We start from the raw sequence: 10430 nt of genomic DNA, 5'->3' as shown, positions 1-10430 counted from the left end.
AGACTGACAGCCCAAGTGTGGAGAGAGGATGACGTAAACAGTGCAGGAAATTCCATAGAGTGAGTGTGACATGTAAGGTCGGAATCTGCTGCTCAGCCACTCTCAGCTCCTTCAGTCTCTCTTAGATGTAAACATGTGCTCTGGCCTAGGTGTGATCCTGGTTTTTAAGATGTGCGTATTTTGAACAATGTGGCTTCTACTCAGTGAAAGCCAGTTATTGCATTTGGTACCCAAAGAAAACAGAAAACAGTTCCACTTCTAGAATTAAAACAAAACAAAACAACTATGCTGGTCTCATTAAGAGAAGTCATGTGGCCTCCAACAGAATGTCTTCCCAAGGAATTTTTCAGAGTGATTTTGATTATATGTGACTTTTCGTTCCCTGTGAGCTTCAGAACCCCAAGTAAGAGGCTCTGGCCCCTCACGGTGTACAGTCAGCTCAGACACAGCAAGAAACTTCGAACTGGGAAGATGGAGAGGATTACAAGTGAAGGTGGTTGGGGGAGATTCTGAGTAGGAAAGAAATCTTTCTTCTTAATTCCAAATGTTCTTTTGTGATAGTTCTTCGGTTTCTGAGTCCAGCCCAATTCAGAGATACTAGGCTGGTGGCAGAGCACAGAGATGCCAGAAGACTTCATGGTGTCAGGATAACCTGTGCTCTGTCTTTTTTTTTTTTGAGGCAGAGTCTCACTCTGTTGCCAGGCTGGAGTGCAGTGGCATGATCTCGGTTCACTGCAACCTCTGCCTCCTGGGTTCAAGCGATTCTCCTGCCTCAGCCTCCCAAGTAGCTGGGACTACAGGCGTGCACCACCACGCCCAGCTAATTTTTGTATTTTCAGTAGAGACAGGGTTTCATCATGTCGGTCAGGACCATCTCCATCTCTTGACCTTGTGATCCACCCACCTCGGCCTCCCAAAGTGCTGGGATTATAAGCGTGAGCCACCGCGCCCAGCCTTGCTCTGTCTTTATCACACTGTGTTCTACGTGTTCCTTCCCTGGAGGCACTGTACTGAGTGCAGGATTATAGGATTTGCACCAAGGCAGGTTAAACAAATGGGAAGAGGATATCCTAAAACTAGGAGAACTGTTATGAAATCACGAAGACTCGCAAATATGTCCTGCTGCATGAAAACAAAGGCCAAATCTCCTTCTTTATTTAGGTAACCACCTTGTACCATGAAAGATCGGAGGCAGCTTATAAGAGACACATACACTTTAAGGGCAAAATATAAATAAAAAGTACAAAATTAGACCAGGGGAAATATAAATTAGTGGGACAGGTCGGGCTCTGGTGGGTCACAAAGCAGAGCACATCTATGTGGTTAGCCTATGAGGCTTGACTCTCAGCGTTGCTGTCCTTGAGCTGCACTTGACCAGCTGTAACTTAAGATAAGAACAGTCCTGGCCTTCAGGTCTCAAATGAAAGACACAAGGACAGCATAGCAGAGGCCTAGCTGGCTTGTCAGAAAAACACGCAGGGGGTTTCAGTTGGCTAAAAGCTCAATATGAGCCATTGCATGGCCAGACTGTGCAAACAAGTGGAGCTGCACTAATAGTGCCAAGTGTGGTCCCACTGAGGAGGAGAGAGTCCTCTCGCCCACAGCACTGTCTGCACGTTCACGTTTGCAATCAACACGTTGGAATATGTCAGCATGTGCCAACTGGTCAGTATCAAAGGGTAGATAGGGTGGAACCCTCCAGGAGCTCACACAGTCTGTCCAAAGAGCCAATGAGGAGAAATAGCAACAATCCTGCTTGACATGTGCTCGCAGGAGATCCCATTTGGACTTTGGTGCTTGTGCTTGGTTCTCATTGTTTTTCTAAAAGGAAGAAAGTTCTTCTTCACAAGAAGAACTGCAAAGGATGAGACTTCTCTTTTGGTGTCTAAGCCCCCGGCAGGGCTCTTGCCATAAAAACTTGATAGCTACTCAGGCCCTTCATAAAGAGCTGGGACAGCAGCAGCCATGTCAGATCTGGTGCAGAGATGCTGGGCTTGTGATGGAGCCTGGAACCTGCCAGAAGCCTGGCATCACGGCCGTTCTCGGGCATCCTGGTAAATACTTTGAAAGCCTCAGCATTGCAGCGTCTCGTTCCTCCTAGATGCTGTTAAAGGGTGTGCTATAAAGGGAGGGCATCTCCTTGAATTGATTCTCCTCCATCAGATGGGACCTGTGTTGAACAAAGGAAGATAAAATGGATCAGCCCCCAACCCAAATCCATCAATTTCAAGCCTGTGTGTGTGAAACCAGCATAGTCTTTGGAGTTGCCAGACATAGGTTTGAATCCTAGAGCAGCCTCTCCATGGCACTGGTACCTTGGGCTAGCCCTGAAACCACACGAGACTCAGCTTCCTTTGCCTGCAAAATGGAAATTTGAATCCCTCACTCATAGAGTTGTAAGCACTAAATGAGATCATGAAAATAAGTGATTGGCTTAATAAATATCAAGATTCCATCAAATCTTAGTTCCCTCTCCTTGTCCTTCCTTGCAGGCAAAGCTGATGCCTACCTCTCTCTGTTCTCTGGATTCTGCCTCAACCTCCACCTTGGATGTGATCACAGGCTCATCTTCATCTATCACTTCAGCATCCTCTCTTCCTCTCTGCTGCCTTCCTCTCCTCCACTTACTGTCTTGCTCAGTGTTCTATATCCTTTCCCTAAAAATTCCCACCTTAGCACGGTTATGCCAGCAGGTGACTGCCCTACCCTCTTAATCTCACCACCAAATACTTTGAAGATGAATCTGCACTCGCTCCTCACCCATCTTCAGCCACCTGATAAGTAGCATCATCTGATTTCTGTCCCCACCATTTACTGAGAAAGGCACATTGCCAGGTCTGCCTAGCTGCCTTTCCTTAGGCTTCAGCCTTTTTTTTTTTTTTTTTTTTTTTGGTGGCTTTGAAGCGTTTGATGGTCAGTTCCCCTTACTCTTGATAATATGTCCTTCTTTGTCTTTTTTGCCACTGGCATAACGTCTCTTCCTTATTATTACTGGGAACTTCCATTTGGGCTCTTCCTTCTGCGTTTCTTTTCCCGTTCCCCACATGCAGGCATGGCTCAAGGTCCTGACCAGGCTCTTACAGGAAACATACATGGCTAGGCCAGGGGCTATGTCAAATGTTTTCTGTAAAGAGCCAGGTAGTAAATATCATAGGCTCTGCAGGCCACATGGTCTGTGTTACCTGCCACTCTAGTATGAAACAGCCGTAGATAATATGAGAGTGAATGAGCCAGGCTGTGTTCCAATAAAACACTATCTATAAGAAGAGGAGGTGGGTCAGACTTGGTAGCTTGTAGTTGCCTACCCCTGGTCTTATGAAAAGAGCGTAAACCTGGTTTTACAATCAGATAGAGCTGGTTTTACAGTCTGGCTTGATCGCTGCCTAGTTCCATTATGTCGGGCAAGTTACTTAACCTCCACACACCTTATTATCCTTCCCTGTAAGAGAGGAGAATAATAATGATGATGATGATAATACTTTCCTCATGGTCTTGTTGACAGGGTGAAATGGGATAATGTGCAACCCTAGGGCCTGGTTCAGTGAATCTTAGTGTTCTTTTCTCCTTTCTTCCTCTCTCCCTCCCTTCCTTCCCCCGCTCCCTCCCTCCCTCCCTCCTTTCCCTCCCTCCCTCCCTCCCTTTCTTCCTTCCTTCCTTCCTTCCTTCCTTCCTTCCTTCCTTCCTAACTCTCCCAATCCCTTTTCTCTCTACCTCCTCACCCTCTGTAATCTCATCCACATGTTTCTAACCCCTAACCTGTCCCTCCACATCTGATCTTTCTTCTGAGTTTAAAATCTGCTCATTCAATGCCAGTTAGGTAGTTCTGCTCATACACCATTTGCATATCAAACTCTGCATGTTCAAAAGAATATGAATCATTGTAAACAAACTCATGCCTTCTTCTGACCCCCCTCATTCCATGCCCCGGGGGCACTTTCTGAAGTCTTTGACAATGCCACCCCTGACCCACTGTGGAACAGGACAGGCTGTTCTCCACTCATGCAGTCTCTGCTCTTCTCCTCTCCCCTCCATGGCCATCATTTCAGCTTGAGCCCTTTTATTACCTGCCATTTGAGCTTGCTGAATGACCTCGATGTCTTTCTGCTGCTTCTCTCTCATCCATTCTGCACATGATGCGGAGTCACTCTTCTACAGGCTAAGTTTGATCATGCTGCTCTCTGGTATGTAACGCCATTGAAGGCTCCTCCCTCCTTGCCTAGTGTCAGAATCCTCATCTGGTGATCAAAGTCCTGCACAGCCAGCGCTGAAGATCCCAGCCCCCTGTCAAATGTGCCTGCTCAGCTTTTCCTGGACACCCTAATTGTTTCGTTTCTGCAGTCCTTCCTTTTGCCTGGACTGCCCCTCTACCCACCACCCACCACTGCTGTCCCTGTGCCATCTCTGCTTGTCACGTTCTTACCTGTTCCTCAGGAGCCTGGCCAGAACCACACACAGCACGCTTTCCCCAGCCAGGAGGTTCTGTGCCTCCTCTCAGCTTTCAGAGCCCTGGCAAGACTGTGCTTATCTCCCACAATGCATTTTCCCATGGAAACTTTGTGAAGTATCATGCACATGCTTTATCTCTTGCCTTAGATTAAAAATCCCTGGAGGGATTAGAGAAATGTTTGCTTCTCCACACAGCCCTGGCACCGTGTCTACGTGGGGCATGACTCGTTGAGCAGGAGAGGAGGGCTTTTTACCAGGCTCACCTTTGAGCTGACTTGGCAGCTCCACTGGCCTCCTCTGTGGGCAGAGGGGAGAGGCTGCCTGTTGGAAAAGGTCTAAGTGGAGGAACAAGTTTCAATTTCCAAGGCTCAAGGCTGCGAGCCTTCCATGCCTTTTGGCTTTGGTTGGTGTGGGAGCAGGTGTGTTTGTTCCTGTGTGTGTTTCTGGGTGTGTGTGTGGTAGGTGTGAGTGTGTGGGGAACGTGTTTGTGTGTGCACGAACACATGTGCAGTAGAAGAGGGTGTGTGTATGTGTGTGCATGTGTATGGGGTGTTGGTGTGTGTGTATTCTTCGGGTGTGTAGTCTTGGACACCTTATTCAAAAAGGACAAGAGTCTTCATCTGACTTAGCCTGGGGACTTCCCTTTATCTGCAGGAAATGACCAAGAAATGGAAAATGGAGAAAGAAAAAAATCTGAAAATACAGCAACCAACTGATCAAATGAAATGGCAGCCTGTCTCTCTCGGAGCACAGTTGGTCTATAAAAGTGAGCCACTATAAAAGTGGGTTTCAGCCCTGAAACTTCCTGGGAGGGGCCTTTGAAGTTTAGTGGCCACCCTGCCCTCTTGTCTCTGGAGAACCGCACAGGCTGTGGGTGGAGAGCTTGCGGGGAAGCCAGGCCCCTACCTTGTCCTGACCTGGCATGGGACCTTCTCATCTCTGGGGCAGAGTGGGGGCAGGTCCTATCAACCTCATTGTTTTTTTTCTTTTTTTGGGATGGTGTCTTGCTCTGCTGCCCAGGCTGGAATGCAGTGCCACGATCTTGGCTCACTGCAATCTCCGCTTCCTGGGTTTAAGCTATTCTCCTGCCTTAGCCTCCCAAGTGGCTGGGATTACAGGCACACGCCACAATGCCTGGCTATTTTTTGTATTTTTAGTAAAGACACGGTTTCACTATGTTGGCCAGGCTGGTCTCCAACTTCTGGCCTTAAGTGATCCTCTGGCCTTGGCCTCCAAAAGTGCTGGGATTATAGTCATGAGCCATCGTGCCCGGCCTCAACCTCATCTGACAGAGCCTCTGAAGGCTGAGCTAGGAATGTGGGCATCAGCTCTGAATGCAGGGAACCCACATTCTTCCCTTTTACCCCGTTCTGAGAATGAGAGAGCCGGCAAAGCCAGTTACAATCCACCCGTAAATCGTGAATATGTCTGGCGTTGACAGTGCAGACCAAAGGTTGTAGGCTGTAGGGGAACTGAGACGAGCTGCTTTTCAAATAGTTTTTGGCATCAGAAGCTTGTGTTCATGTAAAGTCTTATGTGCCAGTTTAATGTGCAAAGCTGCTGAGAGCTCCACTGTTCTGGGTGAAATGTGTGTTGTGGGGTGGGTAGGGCTGCTGGACTCCTGTCCCCTCACTCTGCCCCTCACCCCAGGACCAGTTCCCTTCCAGGGACATTGGCAGAGCACAGTTTGAAACCTCCCTTAGAAACCACATCTTTTTTTTTTTTTTTTTTTTGAGATGTAGTCTTGCTCTGTCACCCAGGCTGGAGTGCAGTGGCGCGATCTCGGCTCACTGCAAACTCCGCCTCCTGGGTCCAGGCCATTCTCCTGCCTCAGCCTCCGGAGTAGCTGGGACTACAGGGGCCCGCCACCACACCTGGCTAATTTTTTGTATTTTTAGTACAGACAGGGTTTCACCGTGTTAGCCAGGATGGTCTCGATCTCCTGACCTCGTGATCCACCCGCCTCAGCCTCCCAAAGTGCTGGGATTACAGGCATGAGCCACCGCGCCTGGCCAGAAACCACATCTTTAACTCTAAAGGGAAGTAAAATGACTCGCCCAAGGCCATGGGGTGGAGGAGGGTTGGGCAGCCCCATAAGTGAGCAACGTCCTGAACAGCAGGTCTCAGCACACACGAATCTGTCACTCTGGGCCATCCCTGAAATGTGTCAGGGGATGGAGGTTCAGTAAAGCATACAATAAAGAACTTATTAAAACTTCCAAAGTTTCTTTGAACCAGGACAAAACCCTGGCATTCTGTGGCAGCATCCATTCTCATAGCCACTGAAAAATCCTAATGTTGTACATTGCCATTAGAATTGATCATAATGCTTCAGGGCCTCACCCTCTGTAACATGCTGGCTACCTGCGTCGTGACTGATGCTTTATTTAGTCATCGCTTGCATAGTGCTGAAAAATATTAATCTGCCTAATCTGTGCAACATCCTTATGATGTAGTGGCCATTATTAGCACCATCTCCATTTTACATATTTGGAGTAATGGGGCGTGGAGAGGTGAAGTAACTTGCCCCAAGTCACGTTGCTAGAAAGGAATAAAACTGGATTCAAGCCAGGCAGTCTACGTATGGCCCATGCTCTTCAACGCTGGGCTACTGAACTTCTGTTCAATGAGGGAAAGCTGTTCAGGGCACGGAGCCTCACATTGGGGGCTCTGTGTTATTTGGGCACTTGTCTTGGCTCCCAAAATGGGTTTCAGCTGGTAATAATCGTAACCATAATAATCTATACTGTGGCCGGGGTGGTCTTTTGGAAACATAGGTCCAATTACGTTAAGCCCCTACCTCTGCTTATATCTCTTCAATGGATTCTTATTGTTCTTCAAGTAATGACCAAAATCATTCAGAAGGCCCTCGAGACCCTGCGAGACCTGGCCTCTGTCTACCACAGAGCTCTAACCCTCTCCGACATTTGCTGTCTGCCCTTCAATCTCCCTGTCGTCTTTTATTTCCTGTTATCCCAGGGCCTTTGCCCAAGCCATTGCCTCTCCCTGAAAGACTTTCCATTCACCTCCCACCCTTCCTTTGGCATTCAGCCTAACATCACCTCCTCCAGGAAGCCTTCCCTGACTCCATCTTCTGGGTCAGTTTCTCTATTGAATATTCTTGTGGGAGGATGCTCCTCTCCTTCCTAGTGCAGACCTGACTTTGTCATTGTACTTCTGTAAGTGTGAATCTTTGGTGAGTGTCTGTCTTTCTCACCTGATGGTAAAGACCCCGTGTCGTGTGTGTCTTTTTTTTTTTTTTTAATTGAGACAGGTCTCACTCTGCCACCCAGGCTGGAGTGCAGTGGTACAATCTCTGCTCCCAGCAGCCTGTACCTCCTGGGCTCCAGCAATCCTTCTGCCTCAACCTCCTGAATAGCTGGGTTTACAGGTGCACATCACCATGCATGGCTAATTTTTTGTATTTTTGGTGGAGATGGGGTTTCACCATGTTGCCCAGGCTGGTCTTGAACTCCTGACTTCAAGTGATCTACCCACCTCATCCTCCTGAAGTGCTGGGATTACAGGCGTGAGCCACTGTGCCTGGTCCATGCGTCTGATTTCTTATCCCCAGTGTCTTGCACAGTGCCTGACACATTCCAAAGTACCAGCACAAAAATCAGGGTCCCTTTTTGCTCTGAAGTTTCATGATGCAAAGTGTGAGTTGACCCCCACCACTACCAATTTGAGAGACATCAAGGTACTTCACATTTGGACTTTGGGTCAGTTAACTCATCCCAGATTATGCGTTTTGTATGCTTGACATCTGGTGTAAGAACCACATCAATTGTACAGCCTTTCCCTGCCTTATCTCTTTTTGATCCTTGCAGCAATAAGGGCTGGAACTATTCTCTTCATCTTATAGATGACAATCCCATGGCTCAGAGACTGCAACCTGGCCAACATCACCCAGCTAACAAGTGTTGAAGATCAGAGTGGGACTGACTTCTCATCCCTTTCTACATCATTTACTAGGTATGGGCTTACCTTACACTACTGAGATCTCCTAAGTTTGCTGCTCTTTTCTCTGAGTTCTGAGAGTCAGGTGTAATGCCGCACAAAAGACACAATCATTGTTTCCTTCTTTCAACTTAGCAACGGCCTTTGCTCTTACTTCTGGTAACGGAGTAAGAAATGGGAGTGCCTGGAAACACCTGCGTGCAGGTTGGGCCCACCTGGGGAGGAGGGTATGGCTGCCCAAAGAACTAGGGCTCTGACTTCAGTCCCCTGGAGAGAGCTGTCCATCTCTAATTCAGGGTTGTAAGGACAAGACCACTCTATCCCTGGGACTCTGTCTTGATGTGAAAAATCTTACAACTATCTGCCTCTTTGGTTGCACGCAATAGACTGAGGTATGACGTGCAACTCAGCTGATGAAATCCACGAAGCCAAAGTCTCCTGACTTCTGGGTCTTGGAGACTGGCTGGGCACATTTATTGGCTGCGTGTGAGTGTGAGTGTGAGTGAGGGTGGAGTGGGAACACTGCAGAGAGAGGAGTTGTGTGCCCTGAGTGAGCATGGAGGCACGTAGTCCCTACCCCCCTTCATGGATCCCATCTGGGCAGGTGGAAGAGGAAGTGAATAAGAGGGGCCATTCTGGGTGGTTCTGCTCTGTTTGCTTTTACCATAGCTCAGTTCCCACCCCTTCATGCATGCAAGGGCACAAGAGTCATTGGGGAACTTTCCATCCTCTCCCGTGCTAAAGACTTTTTTCCCCAGCAGAGATTCTTCCCAACAGAGAACCCAGATGGGGTCTTTGTCTCCCCAGGTTCCAAGCTAAAGGGATAATTTCCCATTCTGCCTGGTAGGCTGGATCATTCGTGGCATATCAGGGGTGGAAGGGGCTGTTGAGACTCTCTTCCCAGCCTCCGTGAGGAAAATGGCCCAGAGGAGAAAACAACTGCCCCATGTCCTCTTGGCTGGCCACCCCAGCAGGACCTGAGGCCGGGATCACAGGATCCCCAGTTGGGACGCAGTGTCCGGCTACTTGCTCATGCAGTCTCAGCAGGCCTGGTCTTGCCCCTGCTTGTCCAAGCCTCTCTGGCCACCCTGCCAGGTAGGTCTTATGTGCACTCACCTTGTCCCAGCGGGGCTTGCTAGGTGGAAGCGGCAACGTGTTGCTGCCCAAGAGCCCCAGGTTCACAGACATGTCTGCGTACGGCACCTGCGTCTCTCCTCCTCTTCCCATGACCAAACTACAGGTCTAGTTTCTCAGGAGACACCTCAATGTTGAGGGAATACCAGATGATCCAGAGCAGTAGGCTGAAAGCCAGGATCAGGGCACCTGTGTAGACGAAGAAGTCCCAGTAACTCAGGGAGGCCAAGATCCCCAGCAGCAAAAGGACCAGGCCAACCGCATCCAGCAGGAGGGCGAGGACCAGGAAGAGCACACAGCGCCCTGGATGGCATCTTCCCCACAGACTCCCCAGGAGCATTGCCCAGGAGGAGCGGGAGGAGCCTAGCTGCACTCCCGGGGGTGATTTGCATGGGAGGGTGGCAGTCCTGCCTGCTGCTGCCTTCTCTGCCTGCTGGGTGTGAGCAAATGAGCCAGCCGGCGCGTCTTGGAGCCACAAGGAAGTACACGTGGGTCTACCTTTATGAGCACGGCAGCCAGTGGGGCAGGATATTTCTTAACTGTTTCATGGCTCAGGAATGATCTGGACCCAAACAGCCTGACATCATTGTTAATTGGGCTGGTCATTGCTGGGATCAACAATCCACGTGGCAGAGGAGTCAGGGTGCCCTTGGATGCGTCTGCCAAGTCGGTGGTCCGGTGATTCTGGGGGAGGGGCTGTTCTGTGCCTTGTTCTCTAACCTGGGAGCCAGAGAGCCTGAGTGCCCTGTTTCTGAGACACAGCTGCTTTTTCTAGTATAGTGGGGTGGTGTGGTGGAGTTTCCATTCCTCTTCACCTCTCTGCCCTACTCTCTTCCTTGGGGGGAAAGATTTTATGTAAAGGACACAGACAAGAGTTTGTAACATCGATC

General features: G+C 49.2%; 1 non-coding gene across 1 annotated transcript; it reads right to left on the bottom strand.

Moving 5' to 3' along the window:
• Positions 1 to 1125: 1125 nt before the first annotated feature.
• Positions 1126 to 10016, bottom strand: LOC104675128. Its single transcript, XR_004055076.1, has 2 exons — positions 9523 to 10016; positions 1126 to 2170 (listed from the first exon to the last, which is right to left on the bottom strand). It is a non-coding gene; the product is annotated as an uncharacterized LOC104675128 (transcript).
• Between the last annotated feature and the right edge of the window lie 414 nt (positions 10017 to 10430).

The sequence above is a fragment of the Rhinopithecus roxellana genome, chromosome 19, assembly GCF_007565055.1.
Source record: "Rhinopithecus roxellana isolate Shanxi Qingling chromosome 19, ASM756505v1, whole genome shotgun sequence".
Taxonomy (NCBI): Eukaryota; Metazoa; Chordata; class Mammalia; order Primates; family Cercopithecidae; genus Rhinopithecus; species Rhinopithecus roxellana.
This window is presented reverse-complemented; position numbering and strand designations above follow the sequence as displayed.